Source organism: Trichosurus vulpecula, chromosome 4 (genome assembly GCF_011100635.1).
Source record: "Trichosurus vulpecula isolate mTriVul1 chromosome 4, mTriVul1.pri, whole genome shotgun sequence".
NCBI classification, from domain to species: Eukaryota; Metazoa; Chordata; class Mammalia; order Diprotodontia; family Phalangeridae; genus Trichosurus; species Trichosurus vulpecula.
Genome location: NC_050576.1, coordinates 115569313 through 115591607, shown reverse-complemented (window position 1 = coordinate 115591607; position 22295 = coordinate 115569313). Strand labels below are relative to the sequence as shown.

General features: G+C 39.8%; 1 long non-coding RNA gene across 1 annotated transcript in view; it reads left to right on the top strand.

Annotated features, from left to right (window-relative positions):
* Positions 1-13891, top strand: part of LOC118848560 — a 52177-nt gene extending 38286 nt beyond the window's left edge. Inside the window, exons 2-3 of the long non-coding RNA XR_005010260.1 lie at positions 9626-9704; positions 13655-13891. This is a non-coding gene — a long non-coding RNA (uncharacterized LOC118848560). The remainder of the gene's footprint in view (positions 1-9625; positions 9705-13654) is intronic.
* Positions 13892-22295: the final 8404 nt, after the last annotated feature.

Sequence of the window (22295 nt, the reverse complement as noted above, 5' to 3'; positions counted from 1 at the left end):
GAAAGTCAAATTTTCTATTCAGTTCTGGTCTTTTCACTGAGAAAGCTTGAAGGTCCTCTATTTTATTAAAAATCCATATTTTACCTTGGAGCATGATACTCAGTTTTGCTGGGCAGGTGATTCTTGGTTTTAATCCTAGCTCCATTGACCTCTGGAATATCGTATTCCAAGCCCTTCGATCTCTCAATGTAGAAGCGGCCAGATCTTGGATTATTCTTATTATGTTTCCACAATACTCAAATTGTTTCTTTCTGGCTGCTTGCAGTATTTTCTCCTTGATCTGGGAGCTCTGGAATTTGGCAACAATATTCCTAGGAGATTTCTTTTTGGGATCTATTTGAGGAGGCGATCGATGGATTCTTTCAATTTCTATGTTGCCCTGTGGCTCTAGAATATCAGGGCAGTTCTCCTTGATAATTTCTTGAAAGGTGATGTGAAATATCTCATTGGAAAAACCACTGACCTGGAAAATAGATCCAGGAGAGATAATTTAAAAATTATTGGACTACCTGAAAGCCATGATAATGTGGAATTTTAATGCTTCCTTTGACTCTATACCTTTTGGGCATGTCAACAATATGATATTTGAGGGCTGCTTAGACAGAGCCATCCATAGGATGCCAGAATTTAGGGATATACTACTCACCCCTCTCCCCTGCTTTCTACTTTGAGGAGTTCTTAGAATACTTGTGCATTTTCAGAGTCGCAAGGATTCAGCCTGCTGGGGTAAGGGAAAGGGCATGGAGAAGAGGTTTTGCTAGTTGTTGCTAAAAGAAAAAAGTGTGTGTGGGGGGAGGAGATGACTGAGTTCTTTCCATATACAGTCTTTGCTCTTTAACACCAACACCGTCTCTGTCATCCACCAAGACAAAGTAGTAGGACTGCCTGTTCACCTTTAGTACTTTGCCTCTCAGACAATTCCTGGTGAGATCTTTTTCCTTTCAAGTGCTTATCCTTGATAATAATTTTATTAACAATGCCTTGCATTTATATAATACTTTGCATATTTAATCCTAACAATCCTTTTTTTTCTCAGTCTCCTTCCCTCCCTTTTTCCTTCCTTCCTCTCTCCCTCCTTCCCTTCGTTCCTTCCTTCCTAACTTCCTTCAGATTCCTTCCTTCCTTCCTCCCTCCCTCCCTTCATTTCTTCCTTCTTTCCTTTCTTCCTTTCTCATTTCCCTATTTTGTCCAGGCTAGAAGTGCACCAGCCACTCATGGGGCAGTCCCACTCTTGAGGCTCATGGCAGCTGCTACCCGAGCCACTTTGTCCTTCCTTAGGCAGCGTGGTACCCATCTTTGTTCTCTCCTGCCTTGAGGGCTCATCATATTAGTGCTTGATGCTCAATTGGCTTAGCCTACTGCAGCTCAGAATTCTCAAATTCAAATATGCCACCAGCCTTAGCTTTCTAATAGCAGAGATTACTGGTGTATAACTAAGTCTATTAAGTGACCTATTCTAGGTAGGAGCTAGCACAGGTAGAGCCAGGATTTGAACCCAGTTTTGTTTCTGTTTTTCCAAAATTAGGGCTCCAAAGAACCATAATGACCAATTTGGGAGGTTAAGCTGGCAACAATTTCATGGATTTTACAACCATAAGTAAAACTGAAGTTTGGTATGTTGGAAAGAGCCTATACCAGGAGTTTGGAGACATGAGTTTAATCATTTAGGGATTAAGAGTTCTTGAGCAAGTCATTCTCTGAATACCAGTTTAGTCATTTGTAGTAGGAGGGAGTGGTTCAGGTGAGTCTCTCTTCAAAATGAAGTATCCCCCCCACCCCCCCCCCCCCCCGCCCAGTCAACCTGATGAGATTACAGGTTATTTGTCATTTTAAGAATCTTATCAAATTGATGAATCCCCCATTAAAACTAAAGGGATGGGATTGACTAACTGAAAAATCAATTGTTCCCCTCATGGAGTCTGTCTACTCTTTGGTTCTCAGTTCTTGAGTACTATTCACCCTTTCCTTTGTGTTTCATCCGAGGTACAGCAAGGGATGGGAAGGGATTCTCTCTCTTTCTCACCCCTCCCCCCCCACCCCCCAATACCAAGTTGCAATGTTGGCTTAGAACAGAATCACATGGAAATGAGAGACATGCTTATTCTCAGTCTAATAAAGGAGGTCAGGCATGCTATTCCTAGACCCTAACTTCCTATGTTAGAGAAGAAGGGATTTTGAATCCCATATGTAGTATGAACCCTGGAATCTTGCCTTCTAGCCTACAAGGCAGTTTTCTAGGTAGTAACAGCTTTGAGGGTCGATTTATGGGTAACCCAAGTTGTAAAGTTCCTGAGTTTGAAAGTTCAGGTCCTTGACCTTCTACAGAGATTTTTCTTGATGCATCCCACTTCTTGGAGAAAAAAGTAGTGGTTCCTCCATGGTATTCTATTTGGAAATCAAAATCAACAGCACAGGTCCAATGAGAAGGAGGTTACTTTTTCATTAAGCTCCAAAGCCATCTTCATTGGGGGAAAAGGACAGGTGATCAAAGTCACAAGGTGCTACTACCAGCCTTGAGAGAAAATGTAGGAATCTGTGGCAAAGAGGGACCTGCCAAAATGACAGAGGGTTGCTTTGATGAAATGCCCAAGTTCAATTCCCTTCTGGGGAAGATTTTGTCTATTTAATCCCGTGAGTCCTCAGCATCTTATGTATTTTTGATGAGGTGACATAAGAACTATCCCATAACCAATAATTATATGTCATGTTGACTGCTTTGCAAGATTCGGGGACACCCAAGAAATAACTGTACCTAAAGTTTTATCTTGATTTAAACTAGATGAAGGCAAGAAGCCAAAGGAAGTTAAAGATGAAAGCTTGACTCCTTGGGTGCTCCTGGGCCAAGATGAAAGGATCTCTATGGTCTTTTTCAGTGCCAGCATCCTATGATTCTAAATAACTTAGAGCCAGCAAGTGACAGAGCTTGGCCAAGGTCAGACAGCTTTGACCTGAATCTAGCTCCTCTGACATTCTGCTATACACTGCCTTCTCATCACACTACATATCTGCCCTAAGCTTCCTTAAAGGTGTTGGGGAAACTTGAGGTCCACACGATGTAATTTGCCCAGGCCCAAACCTCCCTGCTTCTAGTCATGAGAATCAAATGATATTGTCCACTTTCTAGTCATTCAATTATAAGCATTTATTAGGCACCTACTAAGTGCCAGGCACTGTGCTAAGCACCAAGGATACGAAAAGAGTCAAAAGATAATTTTTGCACTCAAAAAGCTCATAATCTAGTAGGGGAGACAGCATGTAAACAAATGCTAACTGTGTATATATGCATATATATAATAAAATACAAGTTATGTAATATATATGCTAAATAGGAAGTACTTAACAGAAGGAAGGCATTAGAATTAAGGAGTTGGAAAAGGCTTCCTGTAGGAGATGGGGTTTTAGCTGAGAAGCCAGGAGTTGGAGATGCAAAAATTTGAAGACCAGTCATCTTAACCCAAAAAAGTTGGATGGACTTTGCATACCAACTGGTGAAAGTTGTATTAAGTTCCCACTATGGAGAAGGTGTGGAGATGGACCTTTAGGGAACTTCGACTGTATTCTAACTTCAACTGAGCAGCTAGGTGGCACAGTGAATAGAGCATCAGGCCTGGAGTCAGGAAGACTCATCTTCCTGAATTCAAATTTGGCCTCAGACATTTACTAGCTGTGTGACTTTGGGCAAGTCATTTGCCCCTGTTTGCCTCAGTTTCCTCACCTGTAAAATTATCTGGAGGAGGAAATGGTAAAACCATATCTCTGCTAAGAAAACCCCAACATGGCATCATGAAGAGTCGGACAAGACGGAAAAACAACCAAACTGAACTGTGCTCTCTGGGCACGTGTGTGGTTCAGTGCTAAATGTATTGAAGTTTGGGGAGAAGGAAGCAGTTCTTAGTCCAGTGACTGTATTTAATGAATGTCTGCAGCCAGAGTAGATTGATTACTGAGCTAAGACGAGCTACCCAATAGACTTTATAATTATAAATTATATGTTTATATAATTATAAACATATAAAATATAAATATATATAATATATAAATATAAGGTGGAACCTTCCAATAAGGTAAAGCTCAGGCATTCTTTTCCCCATCCTGACAATGCAAAGCTGTTCACACATGGCAGCCAGTAGCACATGCTCCCCTAGGTGGGCTGGAGACTGTATTACAAAGCCCTAGCAGTCTCTTTTGCTTTATGTTTCTTTCCTGAGCATACACAACTGAACAGGAATCTATAAATAGATGTTTCTAGCCTGGGAGGCAACTTTATATGAGTGTAAGAGCCTAGGAGCTCCTGGGTCCCCTGTTAGTGCCAATACACTTTGAGAGTAGCCCTAAGCAATCACTACAGTGATTGGCAAAGATGACCACTAGCAGGAGGGGACCACTAGCTTGACTCTTGGCCTGATTTGACAGAAAACATGGACCCAGAGAGATTTGTTTGTATAATGCAGAGCTGAGTCAAAGGTGAAATGCTGATTCAGCAGTTCCACAAAATGTCTCACGTTTTGATGTTTTAAGCCTGTCTTTTAGAAGAGTATGGTAGGAATGTGCCAGGTAAGTCCTATCATCTTAACGACCACATCCCCTCAGACTCCAGCCCTCAGAGAGAGGCCTGGAAATGGCAGTTCCTCCAAACTACTAGACCTACTTCCAGCCCAGCTCCTACTGACACCACTGAAGGAGAAATGGTGGGGAAGGGACCCACCTTTCTCATTACTACAAACAACAACTGCTAACCAATTGCAGTCAACAGACAGATGGGCAAAGAGCCTTGGGAATGGCAAACAGCACCCACCCCACCCCCAACCACCAGACTGCTGGTCCTGCTTTTAGCTTAGTCGAATCCTCATGGGAAAGAGGGTGCTCATTTATACAATGCTTTCCACGTGCCAGTCGCTGTGATGAATCCTTTCAAATTATTTAGAGATTTACAACCCTGTGAGGTAGGTGCTGTTATTATCCCCATTTTACAGTTAAGAAAACAGAGGCAAACAGGTTTTGTTTTGTTTTTTTCCCTCATTATTCTAGCCTGCTTCTCGATTTTAAACTTTATCTTAGTGTTGAGTTTTGCTCACTTCTGGGATGGGGGATATTTGACCTGGGCTTTTGCTGCTTTCACAGCTCAATCTAAGAGCCTGAAAATTTTCAGTGCTTTCAAAGTAGTGTGATCTAGGGAAACATCTGTTCACTGCCCTCTTGGTTTGAGTTCTGAAAATTCTTGACCCAGGTTTGGGTCTGTTGGTTTGTGAGTGGTTTGTTTCAGTAGACTGTTGCTGGATTCAGTCAGTGTTTGCCTGCTATAGGGTTCTGCAGGTTCAGAGCCACCAAACTACTGGCTTCCCTTTGGTCTTGGTCCCTTGCCTCAGTTTTTCTATTTCAGGTTCATGTGCTTCCTAAGGGGCTAGAACTAAATCTCCTCTCTGCTCCTGTGCTCAGAGCCTCACAGCTAAGTTTCTGGAATTTGTTTTGTCCTCAGTTCTCAGCTAGGGCCCTCATACTCATTTTAAGCTGCTGTGACCTAGAACTGGGTAATGGAGGACACAGCTGTCAGATGGCAAATGTTCCTGCTCCCAGAACTAGTTCAGGGATCCCTTTCTACCCCGGTACTTTATCTTGGTCTCCTTTCTGTCCCTGTGTTCTAGAATGCTTCTGGTCGGTCCCTCTTCTGCTCCTGCCACCCTACTGTGCTGTGCTCTTGGCCAGCTCCCACCTCAGCATCCATAGACCTCTCTGCCTATGTTGCCCTAGGCTGGAAAAATGACTCACTGTGACTTTTTTCTTGGCTTTCTCGATGAGAATTTAGTCTAGTGAGTTTTCTAGGTTCTTGTGGAGGTGTGTTAGGAGAATTAGGAAAAAAAATGTTTACTTTTGCTTTGCCATCTATACCCAAAGAGTAACCCATTTACTCGCTTGTGACTTGCCCAGGGTCACACAGCTAATAAATATGAACTAGATTTGAACTTAGGCCTTCCTGACCCCAGACTGAGTGCTCTATCTATGGTATCACCTAGCTGCCAATCATAACCTTCAGACTGGGAGGTGACTTCTGTGGAGGAGGGTCCAGCCATCCTTACCACCTGCTAATCAACTACCAGACACAGGACAATCGGCAGTCTAGCTGAAGCAACAAGACCACTTGAGGGAGAGAGAAAGGGTAGTATGTATCAGGTAAGTTAAACCAGTGCTGCTGTCTTTGACTATCAGATCCCTCCCACCCTGGTGGAGACAGCCCAGGGCGCTGACCCCAGGACCAAGAGCCTTGGGAATAGCAAAACTTTTAGCCTGCTGCCTGTAGAGGTCTTCCTGGGAAGCAAGACCAGTGGAGATGCAGTACCTGATCCTTCAGGTGCTCCAGCCACAGGTCCTGAAGACCCAGAAAAAGAAGTAGTTGCCATCAAATAGCTTCACATCAGAAACTGACATGATTTTATCAGTGGAAACAACATTAAAGAAGAGGCCTTACCATCCGCTTTGCTGCTTTGCCTTCAGGACCATTGGACCTTTCCATCTGGCTTACAACTGAAGCCTTCCATGTATTGTCTCCCCCATTAGGATGTGAGCCCCTTGAGAACAGAAACCACCTGACATTTTTGTTCTGTATCCTCGGGACTTAGTATGGTGTTTTTCACATATAAGCATTTAATAAATGCTTTTTCATTCATTTATTCAGTTATTGCTAAGTCTTATGAATTGCTCACTTGTCTTTTGTGTGGAGGAAATAATCAGCTGTTCTATATATGATTTACAGTGTAAAGAGAAAGCCAGCACCAAAGTCCCTGCTGGGCCCAGAAGCTGGTCTGTGTGAGATTATTACACCTAGAAGTCAACAGAGATGTGAAAATCAATAGATTTATCCTGAGTGAAGCTTTTACCCAACCTCTCTAATGGAAGATACTATAAGGGATAGCCTGGCTCATCTAGACCAAACCAAGGGTTTAGAAATACTGAGTCAAGCCTTAGGAAAGAGCCAGCCTTTTAACTCTGTCTCCCTCATTCTCCACTCAGATCCTTTCTTTGGTTGCTCAATCAATATCCAACATCTCTCATGAGCCCTTTCATGAAGGTCATTCCACAGTGCTCACCACAATGTTGCTTCTCACTACTCTGCTGTTGAACTTTTCATATAATCCAGACCATGAGGTCTTTCAACTAAGCCCTTGTATATCTTCCAATCATTATCTGACACTGTATGGTAACCCCCACAAGCTCTCCTTTCTGTGAATGCCAGCTGCATTGAGTGCCTGTACTTTACCTTACATTGGTTCTAAATTGTCTTATGGTGTTCTATATTGCCTTACCTTGTTCTCTAATCATTTCAGATATGGTGGTCTTGTCTCCCCAGTTAGATTTTTGAAATATTCATAAACAAGAATCAAGAGTTTTATACTTCTTATTTATCCCTTACAATTCCTAGCACAATGCTGGGCACATAATATATACTGGCAAATGGATGGATATGATGACAAGATTAAAAAATGAATGTCTCTTTGAGAGTTTGGGCTTGATTTACCACTCTACCCATGTTTGTTGCCAGTTTGTTAGATAGAAACACATGAGACCCTATTGATTTATATGAGTTTGACTCTCCTGAGAAATGCCCTAGAGGCTGTAATCATAGCTATAGCACATTGCCTCAGAATTACAAGGTATGTGGATAATGGGAAATGACTTCACTACACTGCATCTTCTAGTAATTCCATGATGCTATCATCAAACCAAAAGCACATGACTATTTGTAAGCTCAGTGTGCTTGAGAAAGAAATTTGATTCGACTATCACAGTCAGTGCTGGAAAACTAATCACCCTGATCCAATAAAGGGGCCCTGAGCAGAATGGCATCATCAGGGTATGAGTGAGTGAGCCAGCCAGCTAGTGCATGGGCTGACTGGGGCTCTATTCTTCCATCACTCTCTCCAATGAAAATTTAATGAGATGATGTTTTACAGCCAATATCTAATACCACTACCAGGTCACAAGTTTGATTGGAACCAATCAATAGAATTCATCATCCTAAAAGTAACTAGTGATTGCATTGTTTATGAGAACTTAAATGTTTTCCCAATCTGAGGCTAGTTTCTAAAGCTTAGCATGTGTCAGCCTTCAGGATATAGAATTTATTTCAAAATGTAACTGAAGCCTTTAAAGGACAAGGGCAGAGAGAAAGGGAGGAGGGGAGAGGAAAGTATATTTCAATCCAGATGGGAAAGAGGCAATGATCTTTTTGTTTCTTTTCAAAGTCTCCATGTTTTCTAAACTTAAAAATTGCAGCAGTTCTTTTTTTTTTGAAACTAGGGTTGTCTATAGTTTTTAAAAAGTAAGCTATAATGAATTATTCTAAATAAGATTTATGAGTATCTTTCAAACTCTTCTGGATGAATCCAAATTGAGCTGTATAAGATAATAAACCTTGAAAGGATGGGTGGAGGTGAAGGAAATTAAACTATTTCTCATTATTCATTACTAGCCATCCATTTTCCTTTGATGGTAGAAAGTGACTTTAAAGGACATAGGTTTTCAGGGTGAATTATTTACATTCTGAACAGGCATTTGTTTAAGGGCTTTTTGTGGCAGAGGTAAGACTTGAGAGTTATTTTTCAGAAGACAGGTGGGAAATTCAGGGGGAAACCACCAATTGACCCCAGTTGGCCGGTGAAAGGACCTGGGTTTTCAAGAGACTGTGGCAGGCATTTAGGGCTTGATGGGGGAGGATGGGGAAAGATCACCTGGGTTTCACTTCTCCCTGTATGCATACAAGCCCAACATTTTTATCTAGGTGAAAAGACCATATTAGAAATTATTTTAAAATATCCAGCACTTTTTTTTCTTGGGGGGAGGAGCCTCATCTTTTGCCTTAATGGGGGGGGGGAAGGGTGGAGGGATGTAAATGAGCATCATATCTTTTTAGCACAGCCAGTTAAGCTATCTGGGGCAGTGGATTAAGTACTGGACTGGAAGTCAGCAAGACCTGGGTTTGAATCATAACTCAGACACTTAATAACAGTGTGGTCCTAGGCAAATCACTTATGCTTTTTGAACCTCAGTCTCTCCCTCTGTAAAATGGGGATAATAATAGTTCTCATCTTACTTGATTGTAGTGAGAATTCAAAGAGTAAATAAATAAGTAAATTGAGCTTTACAATCATTATGACTTTTGAATGATAGCTATTCAGAACCAGGAGAATAATTGACACAATAACAACAATATTGTAAAGCCAAACAACTTTAAAAGACAACTCTTATCAAAACAATGACCATCCATGATTCCAGAAGACTCATGGAAGTAAACATGCTACCAACTCTTTTTTCTTTTTTAGATGCAGCTAATAAGGAATTCGTTTTGCTTAGCTTTACATGTTTGTAATAGGGGTTTTGTTTTTCTTGCTTTCTCAATGGAGATGGGGGGGGGAGATGATTTAATTTAAGAAATTAGTAACAGCTTTATTAGCTGTTTATTATTTTTATTTATATTATATACGGTTTAAATTACATTATACATTTATATTGTTATTTGTATTTATGTTTATTATTATTTATTATCAGCAAGGGAGAGACGGAGAATGGGGATGTAGGGATATCCTTGAAAGAGTTGAGGACAGAAGTATTCACTAGATTTTCCATACCCTAGGGATAGCCCTTGGCTCCAGTGGCTACTTGAGTAATTCCTTCATGGGGTCTACGTGAAAAAGAAAAGGCCTTTCCAGGAGGTAAGTCCAAAAGTGGTGCTTTTCCAAAATTTTGCTTGGAGACATAGAATTTAAATATATATCCCAGGTATAAATGTGAGAGAAGGTTTGGAGTTGCTAATCAGACAAATAAAAGATTGAGTTTTTTTCTCTGAAAGAAAGCCAAAGGGAGATGATCTCAGGGTGGGAGGCTAGTGACCTTATTCACAGTCTCTGGCTGCCTAAATTCTTGTGGATAGAATATAGGTCACTGACCCCTCAGACACCTTCCTGGAGAGGAGTTTAGCCTCTTTACTACATTTCTGAGTTCCTTTGGGACAGAAGTAACCACTGCCTGTTTATGAAGGGATACTGGGATCCTAAGCCATGAAGGTGCTTGGGCCATTTTTAATGGGCCCAGCATTATTTAAAATATAATTGTGATGTGTGTGTGTGTTAGTAAAATACATTTGCTTATAGCCAGAGCTCATAGAAATCAGAAAAATAGTAACATACAATAAGTAAAATGTAAATGGCTCACTTATGAATTGCTTTATATGTTTTCTCATTTAATGCTTACGATAACTGTATGAAGCAGATAGCATGAGTATTGTCCCAGTTTTACATGTGAGGAAATTATGAACTTATCACAACCCAGTGGGGAAATCATAACAACCTCAAACTCCCAGATCATAAGTTGAAGACACTGACAACTACCAATGCTAGCTTTCTCAGCTCTGCAAAATTTTTATGAGAATTGTAAGAATTTATGAGAAATGTATGAGAATGTGTTCTATACACATATAAGGTTAAGCATAATGAAAATACAAGAAGGGAACAGGCAAGCTTTCGTGGACAACTTTCTTTTTTTTTTCAAGGCAGTTGGGGTTAAATGACTCGCCCAGGGTCACACAACTAGTAAGTGTCAAATATCTGAAGCCAGATTTGAAATCAGATCCACCTGACTCCAGGGCCAGTGCTCCATCCACTGGACTACCTCAATGCCCCTTTGTGGACAGTTTTCTACAGAAAACCACATAGTCCCAGTCACACAGTTGACGGAACAGTGTAGAGAATATGAGATCCCACTGAATCTGCTGTTTGTTAATTACCAGAAGGAAAAAAAAAAGACATTTGACTCAGCAGATCAAAATTCAGCCTGGAAGACTCTTCTCAAACAAAGTGTTTTTCACATTTGTTACCAAAGGAGATAACTTTGTTTAATCAAATCTGCTGAGTATCGGCCTCAAGCAAAGCACAAAGCAGAAAGGTTATGCTGGCCACTGTCACAGAGGATGTTCTGTGCAAAGTCCAGATAGAAGGATTTTCTGTTGACAAGTGTTTTAGATGTTTCTTTTTGTAGAGGACAGTGTGTAGACTCCATCAAGCTCAGGAACCACTGTAGGGCTATACCAAAGAAGTCAACTTAGCTGTCCACACACAGAAAACCAAAATGGAAGAATATTGCATAGATAATGATAGATAGTTGGATGTGTGAATTAGTCTCTCTCTTCCCCCTCTTTCCATATATATGTATATATATATATATGTGCACGTATATGTATATGACATTTTGTATATATTTATAAATATACATATTGTTTCTTTCCTCCAATAGAATGTAAGACCCTTGAGGGCAAGAACTATTTCATTTGTCTTTGAATTACCAGCACCTAATAAGTGCTTGCTTGCTTGATGGTGCATAAAGGAGCTGTAGCATGTTTCCACCTTGTACATGACAAGTAGCTTAAAAGCATCAAGGATATTTATGACTGGAAAAGCAGGTTGACCAGTCATGTATAAAGAATGAAGGTTAACAGATGAACAACACAAGTATTGCATTGGTATTCATGAAATTAAAAGAACCAGAGAGAAGTCTTTAGTATATGGAATTTGTCTTTTCTAGAAGATTTATGGAAAAATGTGGAGAATAATTGGATGAGATGAGGGGACAGGTACTTTGTACCTGTGGGGGGAATGCCCGTATGTATGAGATCAGGGATGCCCTTGAGTCATTAAAGGTCAAGTAAGTAACATATATATTTTTTGTTTATTGAGAAGTTTTAAGTGGTCAACTTCTAGTCTTAAGGATTTCTTCTAATGACTGGAGACAGTTCTTTGTAAAAAATAGTCTTAGAATATTTAAAGAAAACATGTCCTCCCCCCCCCCCAATATCATGTGGTATTTTTTTTGTTCATTATGGCTAGGGAATCTATTACTGGATAATGCCAGTGATAGATAAAATCCATTTTCACCATTAATTTGCTTTTCTGTCAAATTTCTTATTAGAACTGCCAGCTCATTATAATTTAAGTTCCTTTTCCTTACCCTTCCTACCTTCTGTGGAAATGGAAAATGAGTCTGTAAATGGCTAAAAGGTAAGGAATAGAAAGGAAAAGGAGAGGAAGCAAAAGTCCTGGATAATTTACCCCATTAATAACAGAGTTGAAATAAACAAAAACAAAAGTGGTGCCCACATCGCTTCCCTTGTTTTACAGGAGTAAACAAAATGTGACATATGTTGTTTCTAAGTCAGGGGTTCTTAACCTTTTTTTTGTGTCCTTTGGTTATCTGGTGGAATGTATGGGCCCCTTCTCAGAATAATGTTTTTAAATTTATAAAATAAAATACATAGGATTACAAAGGAAACCAATTATATTGAAATACAGTTATCAGAATATTTTAAAAAATAAGTTCTCAGACCTCAGGTTAAGAACCTCTCTTCTAAATGAAAGCAATTCCAAAGTGTGTTCTGTGGATACACTATATTATTTTTGGACTGGCTTATTCTATATTGGTCCTTTGGGATTGTTCTGAATATCACTTAATTAAAGAGACTCTTTTCCACCTGTGGTTCTTATTACTGTTGAATATGCTTCAAGGTCAGTCAGACCTTAGAGTTAACATATTATTCCATCCTCCCTCACATTTATATTCAGTAACTTTTCACATTTACCATGGCAACCTCCTGTTACTGTGTAGGTCACATTTGGGAGGTGTCACTTCTTTGCTTTTATATTCACTTGCATATATCCCCGCGTACCACTCCTCTCCACCTTAGGAATTTATTAGGGGAAAAGATGCTTTGACGACCTGCCATACTTTCTGTGATTTTTAACTCTTCCTGGTAGGTTAGTCAGTTGGTCAAAAAGCACTTATTAAGGCTTACTCCTGACATATACTCTTCAATCCAGTGATACCAGCTTCCTAGACATTCTAAGAGCAAGACAGTCCATCTCTCTGCTCTTTGTCTGTCCCCCATGATTGGAAAGCTCTCCCTTTTCCACCTATTGGCTTCCTTTAAGTCCAAACTAAAATCCCTTCTTTACCACAAGCCGTCCCCAAACTCCTCTTAATTCTAGGATCTTCCTTCCGTTAATTACTTCCTATTTATGCTGTATATAGCTTGCTTTGCATATATTTGTTTGTATATTGTCGCTCTCATTAGATTATAAACTCCCCGAAGGCAGGGACTATCTTTTGCCTCTCTAGTAAGTGCTTAGTAAATGTTTATTGATTGATTGACTAGTAACAGGCACAGTGCTAAGTAAGCCCAGGGAATACAAAGACAAATGTGAGATAGTTCCTGCGCTGAAGGAGTTTATACTAACGCTCACTTTGCTAATCTAATAGCTCTGTCCTTCATACATAAACCAAGCCAGTCTTCTCTGGAGAAGTTGACTGAAGATAACTATATAACTAAGACACGATTATTTTTTATGAAACATGTCAGCTCATTTACTGTGTGCTATGAAGACCCTAAGTAATTTAAGCTATCTTTTTCTTCTGTCACTTCTTGTGACAGATTCTTAAGGGGCAGACATTTCTCCTACTTTCCCCATCAAAACTATGAATGAATGAACAATTAAACAAGTATGTTCTATTTTGTTTGTCTACTAATTAGTTGTACACTTGCAGATCACAGAATTCCAGAATGTTAGAGCTGAAAGAGACCTTGACAATCATCTAATCCAGCTCCATCATTTTTCAGGTGAAGAAAGAGGAATGAAGTGATTTGCTCCATGTCCCATAGTAAATGGAAGAGCTGATACTTAAATATATATCTCTTCACCATGCTTTTTAAAGACCTGATATCTTCTGTTTTTACATCTCCTTCAGTTCCCCATCACAGAGTCATCCCTTTTTACATCACCTAGTACACCCTCCCAGAGTCATCCCTTGTAGCAAAGAATTTTTTTAAATGAGAGAACAGAATAATTTAGCAGAATGAATCAATAAATATTTTAAAACTGGACATGTGCAATGTTTCACACCCACTCTGGCTGTGCTTCTGACTGCCCAGTACACATTTCCATTACACTGTGCCTCTGGCAAGGACCATTTATCTGGCAAGCACCATTTATCTGGCAAAGACCACAGTATCTCCCTTAGTAGTTAAATGCTTGCTGAAATAATGAACAAAGGAGGCAATCTTTTTATTTATACAGAGATGCAGACAACATTCATTCTTTATCCTACAGGCATTGTTTTCTTGCTGTCTATACAGAGCAAAAAGATTCTCATGTCTAGGATAGTTTCCTTCAGACCCACTTTAATGTAGACAGATCAAATTAAGTTTAGATGACCTCTTGGCAGAGATGTTATGGAGGCCAGTCTTTGTCAGGCACAGGTTGAACTAGATGGTCTTTGAGGTCCCTTCTAAATCTCTGATTCATTTATTCCCCAACTGTCCCTTTCTCTTACTGCTTCATCAGTATTTATGTGTTCCTCTTGGATTCACTTGCCATACTGTAGATGATATGAGGGTTTTAAACTATCCTCTGTTTCACAGATCTGGTACCCCAAGAGAGCAGCTTCCAGAGGGCAAGGATACCATTTTATTTATCTCCCACAGTCTCTAGATTATTGCTCAGCAGTTAGCTGTCCAACGTAATCCAATTGACTAAATCCTTGATCCTATATGTCATATAAATAGCTAATCTCACCAATAAGAAAACTTTAATATAGTATCTGTGTTGACAGCTCTTCTCAACCTAGCTTCTCTCATGCCACCCTTTCCTCCATGAATGAATCAAAAATACCCTGAAATAGTATCTGTGTCGACCCATCACCTCAGCCTAATTGTTATCATGCTACTCCTTCTCCATGGAAGTATGAAAAATGCCTTGTACTTAGGAAGCTGATTTTCTAAATCCAAGTGTAAGATTTTACATTTATCCTTATTAAATTTCTTCTTATTAGATTTGGGCCACTGTGCTACCATGTTGAGATCTTCTTAGATATATCATCTGATATAGTTAGCTATCCCCCCTAGCTTTGCCTCATCAGCAAATTTGATAACTTTGCCATCTATACAGTTTTCAAAGTTATGTTACTTAAAAACACAAAGCCAAGCAAAGATTCTTGGGACACTCCACCAGAGATCTTCTAATCTGGCATCCTACCAGTCCTAATCCACTTAACTTGGCTGTCGTTGAGATTTCCTTTCTATGTTCTACAATGTGTGCATGAGAAATTTTTTCAAATGCTTTCCTGAAATCTAGGTAAACTATATCTTTTCCTGTGATCTAAAAAAGAAAGTAAGAAAGAAAAGAAAGTGAGATTAATTTGGTAGGAGCTATTTTTGATGCAGTCATTCTGGTTCCTTGTGATCCTTATTTCTTCTTCCAGATGTTCACTAATCAACCTTTTACCAATGTGTTTTAGAATTTTGCCAGGAATGAATGTCAAACTCAGTGACCTATAATTGACTGATTTTATTCATCTCTTTTGTAAAATTTGGGACATTTGCCCTTATCTAGTCCTTTAGCCCCTCTCCTATTCTCCTCATGTTCTCAAAGGTTTCTGGGAGTGGTCCAACCAGTTCTTTCAGTACCAAGGTATGTAGTTCATCAGGGACTGGTGACTTGGACTCATCAGAGGTACTTAGGTGCTCTCTTACTAGCTACCTCATTATATTGATTTTTAACTCTGAATTAGCCATTTTTGTTCTGACCTTTCCAGTCCAAAATTATTCTCAGAAGAGAAAACAGAAGGAAGATAAGATTTTAGTATTAATTGTCATCATAACTAACATCAGTCATAGATTTAAAGCTGTAAAGGACCTCAAAGGCTGTTTAGTCAAACTGTTTCATTTTATAGATGAGGAAACTAAAGAAGCTAATTGTTTTGCATAAGACAGTAAATTGTAGAAATGGGATTTAAACCCAGCTCATCTGACTCCACAACCAGTATTTTTTCTACTGTAGAATGTACATAATGTTTTAAGGTTTGCAAAGCTAGTTACACTCATCTTACTGAGTATTTGGGATAATAACCAGAGGTTACCAACTTCTGGTAACCAGAAGTCTTGCAGGCCTGGTCTTGTTCCTATGAAACCTCTTTCTTTAATATTTCCTATATCTGTGACATCAGAGGTAGTAAATTAATCATCCCTGAGGAAGAACCTGTCCCTCTCTCTAAAATACTTAGGCTTCTTCAGCATCCCTGAACTTCTCTGATGGAAAGAGTGGGAGACTTTGGAATAATGGCCTACCCAGTTGTTTGGGCAGCCTTTAGGAAATTTAATTCTCATGGAAAGACCTTTGTGCCTTTACTAGGAATGCTCAGAGGCCTAAGGAAGGGGAGAAAAGGATGCACACGAAATCTATAAGGTCAGAGTGCACAAGGACCAGCGCTGGTCACCTGTACGATGAAGTTATAGCCAAAACCCAGGGAAGGCCTTTGGTAGCAGGGTAGGAGGAGAGGAGCCATAACGGTCCTGCTAAAGGCTGCCTGCACAACTCAGTAGGCCATTACTCCAATATCTCTCCACTCCGTCCATCATCACTACTTCTCAGAGAAGCTCAGGGATGCTAAAAAGGCCTAAGTGTTTTAGAGGCTGCATTTGAACTCAGACCTTCCTGGGGTCAAGTCTGGCCTCAGACACTTACTAGCTGTGTGACCCTAGACAAGTCACTTAACCCTGTTTGCCTTGGTTTTCTCATCTGCAAAATGAGCTGGAGAAGGAAATGGCAAACTACCTCAGTATCTTTGCCTAGAAAACCCCAAATGGGGTCATGACTGAAATTACTGAACAACAACATAACAACAATTCACGAAATATTTCTCTTAACCTCTATGGATTGTTAAACCAATCTCTTTTTGAGTATTCATGATTTTTGTTGAGGAGGACCTATCATGTTCTTGGGCTTAATGCAGTCAGCATAATATCATCCATGAATGAAGCATCTGGACATTTTCGCCATCTGTAGGGAATCCCACTTTTATTCGGACCTTCGCAAGACAGTCCTTTGTGACAGTGGCATATACCTTTAGCAAATATGCCATTTCCCTGGTTCATTCCTTGCTTGATATTAATAAAAATGTATGATATACCTGTTCTCTGGACTATGATATGGAGTACATGGTCAGTTCATCGAATCAGTCTGTCAGTACATGTATCTGGGGCAGGCACTGCAGATGCCCAGTGAGTTGGTAAATTGCATATTGCTTTTAATGATCCCAATCTACCCTCAGCACAAAGACTCATTTTTTAAAAACATAAATGTTTTCCCAGCAATGCCGAGTGGTTGAGAATCTTTGAATACCACAAACTGAGGAATCAAGGTTGTAAAAGACACAAAGGTCAATGGAAAGATGCGCAGTGACCACAAGTGGGCTGCTGCATATTTTCAGTGATGACCTATGTGCAAGAAGTTTCAAAAGGGATCTCACTGAGGAAATGTATGATCAGAAAAGCAAGTGGGCTGATTGCATGGGAAAGGGAACAATAACATATAAACAGTTGGAATGCTTCATTGCTAACCACAGAATGGAAAAAAGATTTTGAACGGGGGTTCTTGAACTTGTATTTTACACATAGGTAGGTAGGCAGGTAGATAGATAGATACATATAAATATGTCTATATCTAACTAGATACATCTTTCACTTTGGGGTCCATGAACTTGTTTTTTTAAAGAAAACATATATAGGTAAATTATTTCAATATAATTGATTCCCTTTACAATCCTACATATTCTGTTTTTTGCATTTTAAAACATTATTCTGAAAAGTGGTTGATAGACATTACCAGAAGACAGTCAAAGGGGTTCATGATAGAAAAAAAAATTAAGAACCTGTGGATTAGAGGGAGGAGAAAGTAGAGGTGAGAAGATGTTGCAACAATTTGGCTAGCAGCTGCTGTGGGAGTGAAAGACCAACATAAGCCCAACAACAAGAATGCTGCCAGCACAGGTTCTTTTGATCTGCTTTACTAAGGAAAGTAACGTTAGAGGGTTAACAATCTTGCTTTAATCCAACATATACATATAAACTCACTTAGTTCAGGGGAAAAAGCCAGCACCCTGAACTTCAGAGCAGATACAAATTACAGACATTACATTATAAACAGACCAAATACAATTCATAGTTACCAAGAAACCATCAACATTGAGTTCAGGAGCCAGGGAGCTCATAATAACAGCTGGCCTAGAGTCAGATGCCACTTCTCCTGTGGCTCAGAGCCCCAAGGGAGAATGCCAACCTCTGGGTTTATATATCTTGTTCAGGGTCAAAGGTGAGTCACACATATGACTCACCCCATGTGACCTAAAAGAGTCACAAAAATTCGACTTAAACCTACGTGGTCTAAAAGCCTCTGATGTCACAAACATGTCACTCAAACCCATGTAAACTAGGCTTTCCCTTGAGGCAAGGAGGTCATCAAGGACACCTAATTGAATCAAGGAAACAAAGGCCAAACTCTTCAAGGGCACTTGATTGAATAAGTGTTAAAAGCCCATCTTACCAATACATAAGACCTGTTAATTCCCATTATTTAGAAAGTGACCTAACAGGCCATGTAGTCATTAAACGTGAATAAGGGGAATAATGATTTCTTGTTACGATGGTAGGATTACAGCCACATAAAAGTTTCACAGCTTGGCTGCAGTGTCACCAAGTACCTCCTTTGAGATGTATCAAAGCTTAACGTCAATTTGTATGACCCTGGTACTAGTTGCTCTAGGAATTAACTTGTCCAGATAAAAGTGAGGGAGGGGACAGCTAGGTGGCAAAGAGAGTGGAGCACCAGCCCTGGAGTCAGGAGGATCTGAGTTCAATTGTGTCCTCAGACACTTGACACACTTACTAGCTGTATGACCTTGGGCAAGTCACTTAACCGCAATTGCCTACCTTCCCCCCTCCAGGAAAAAAAAAAAGAAAAGTGAGGGTGGGAAAAATTTTCTTCTAAGAGGGTAAGGAACGTTCTAGATGGTCACTGTTTTGTGTCAGTTAGATATGGTATAGATTTTATTTTGTTCTTGTTGTTGTTTTTAACAAAATTTGTCGCACATTTTTGTTGATTAGCTTTCAACGTATGCTTGCCTAGGCAATTTCACAAAACAATAACAATCCACATTTGTATACTCAACAAATACAGATTTATTTATTTATTTATTTTTAATTTTCAATGTTCACTTCCATAAGATTTTGAGTTCCAAGTTTTCTTTCCCTTCCAACCCTCCCACCACCCCAAGATAGCAGGCAATCTGATATAAACTCTACATATACATTCATATTAAACATATTTTCACATTAGTCATGTTGTAAAGACAAATTAGAACCAATGAGAGGAACCATGAGAAAGAAGAAACAAACCAAAATATAAAAAAAGAGAGCAAATAGTCTGCTTCGATCTGTGTTCACACTCCATAGTTCTTTTTCTGGATGTAGATAGCAATTTCCATCATGAGTCTTTTGGAGTTGTCTTAGATCCTTGCATTGCTGAGAAGAGCTAAGTTTATCAAAGTTAGTCATCGCACAATGTGGTTGTTATTGTGTAATGTTCTCCTGGTTCTGCTCACTTTACTCAGCATCAGTTCATGTAAGTCTTTCCAGGTTTTTCTGAAGTCTGCCTGCTCATCATTTCTTATGGAACAATAGTGTTCCATTACATTCATATACCACAACTTGTTTAGCCATTCCCCAATTGATGAACATCCCCTCAATTTCCAATTCTTGGCTACCACAAAAAGAGCTGCTATAAATATTGTTGTACATGTGGGTCCTTTTCCCATTTTTATGATTTCTTTAGGGTACAGACCTAGAAGTGGTATTGCTGCATCAAAGAATATGCACTTTTTATAGCCCTTTGGGCATAGTTCCAAATTGCTCTCCAGAGTGGTTGGATCAGTTCACAACTCCACTAACAATGTATAAGTGTTCCAATTTTCCCACATCTTCTCCAACATTTATCATTTTCTTTTAACACACATTTATTAAGGTCTTAACATATGCCAGGCCCTTTCTTGAGTTTGAGATTACAAATCCATGCAAAAAGATAGTCCCTGATTTCAAGGAAGTTAAATTCTAATGAGAGAAAATACGTAAAAGGGGAACAAAAAAAGGAGAGGGAGAGGTAACAATATAGGGCCACTGTGGCATCAGAAGAATAAAGGATGGTTGGTCCAGGTCCTTCCCCAAAATGGGGGTTCTGGGAAGAACTCACCAATGGCAGAGGGATCTCTAAAGTGGAGTGAGGAGGTAGTGAGAGATAATGATGAGCTTGGAGAATGAGAGATATAGTATGATGCTTTAAGATTGAGAAAGCACTTTCCTCCTCACATCTCAGTGAGATAGGAAATATAATTCTAACTATTATATAAATGAAGAAACTGAGGCTCAGAGACTCTTAATAGGTGCCTTACCCATGATCTCATTGCTAGTAGGTATCAGAGATGGGCTTTGAAACCAGGTCTACTGTCTAAATGTGTTGTTCAATCCATTATTCCATTGCCTCTCTATTCTACTCTGTCTTTAAAAAGAATGACAACACATACTCCTCCTTCTTCCTAGCTGCCCCCTCTCCCCCAGGAAGAAGACCCCATGGTTAAGCAATGATAGCTCCTTTGGAGTGTAGCTGAAGCTTAACAGAGAAGCAGCAAATTTCAGCTTCAGAGGCAGAAAGTGATAGCAGTGTCAGTGAAACCACTCTGCCAATGGAGCTGAGAGTCAGAACTAAGAATGTGGTGTTGAGCCTGTTTCCTGGAGAGGGAGCCATAAAAGGTGTTCCAAGCATGATCTATCTTTTCCATACCTAATAGTATGACTTTTCTAAGGAATGCTACCTTCTCCACTGACACGGGATTCTGTGGGATATTATACTCCTTCATGTATATGGAACCTGAAGATGGATTTTGTCACTTGATTTTTCCTTGTTATTTATTCTGCTATTCTGTCCTAATTAAATGCTTTGCTATTTGATGTATAGTACTTTCTGGGTCTGTTTTTCAAGAATGAACTGGATGTGGGTTCAAGCCATATTTACATAACCATAACCACCCCCGCTTTACCTAGGGGGAGTAAGGGGTCCAGAACTGAGGTTTTGAGATTCTAGAATCATATAGGATGTTACAGAGTTGAAAGGTCCTTGGAGATTGAGTCCAGTCCTTCATTGTATGGATAAGAAAACCAGCATCTGGAAAAGGAAGCTTCATCTGTGGTTACATTGCTAACAAACAACAGAGCCAGGGCTGCAACCCAAGTTTGTTTGCTTCCTTTTCTGTTCAGTGTCCTTTCCTCTGTCATCCTCAGCTCTCTTGCTTCATTCATAATGTTTAGAAAAGATGGAGAAGCTATCTCCAGCCAAGTAATTTACTTTATAGAAGTAAAAGGCACTGGTATATGGAGAGAAAGCCATGACCATCTCACTTGGAGATTTATCAGAAATATCTTCTCTAATGACTTGAGCATATCTGAATAGTTCTGTCCGGTGCCTTTCCAGTTTGTAAGAACATAAAGCATGAACTGTCTCCCTCTGTGACCTGTAGAGCACAATGCACAGTATAGTGTGATCTCTTAAGCAATAATGTTTTATAAACCACTAATTTGCTGAAGGCCCCTTCCTAGATCCTACCAGGGACTCATAAGCTCTTAGAGCTTTTTTAGGACCTTAGAGATCATGTGAGCCCCATCACTTCTCAGACAAGACAGTGAGGTGGGAGGAGGGAATGTCTTGCTCATGACCACAAAAGTTAGTAGAAAAGCCAAGACTGGAACAGACATCTCCCAGCTCCCTGTCCAGTGCTCTTTCTGGGCCTTAGATAACCTTATCACATGCAGCTGTTAGAGAAAACACTAGGGTCTAGATCTGAGTGCTCTGCCATCTGCTTCAATTCAGCAGACATTTGTTAAACACTGAGCTAGGGCACTGGGGGATACAAAGATGAAAAACCACACAGCCCCTGTTCTTAAGGAGCTTCCAGTCTAATCAAGGAATGCAGCATGTCTGTAAATGCATATTAGATAAGGTAGAATATGATCAGAGCAAAGGAGAGATCCAAACAAAGTGCCCTAGGAAAATATGAAGTGGGAGAGAATGCTTTTTGCTGGAGAAATGGAGGATGGATGGGAGAACAAGGGAGCCACTGACTCACTTGAAGCACAAACAACAACAGGCATGTTTGACCAATTCTCTGATGATGCCTCCTCCCCTATATTCCTAGGGTAGCACTAGAGCTCTGTATGTTTGTGTATGCAAGGAATCTTATTTTATCATTTCTATTTTCCATTTTCCTTCCAGGAGCTGGAATTTACCTCTTTCAGGCCCTACCTTCCAGGTAGTCAAATACAGCCCAAGAGCTTAAATCCAAGAGTCTGTCATCATTCAGGGAAACAAACACTAATTAAG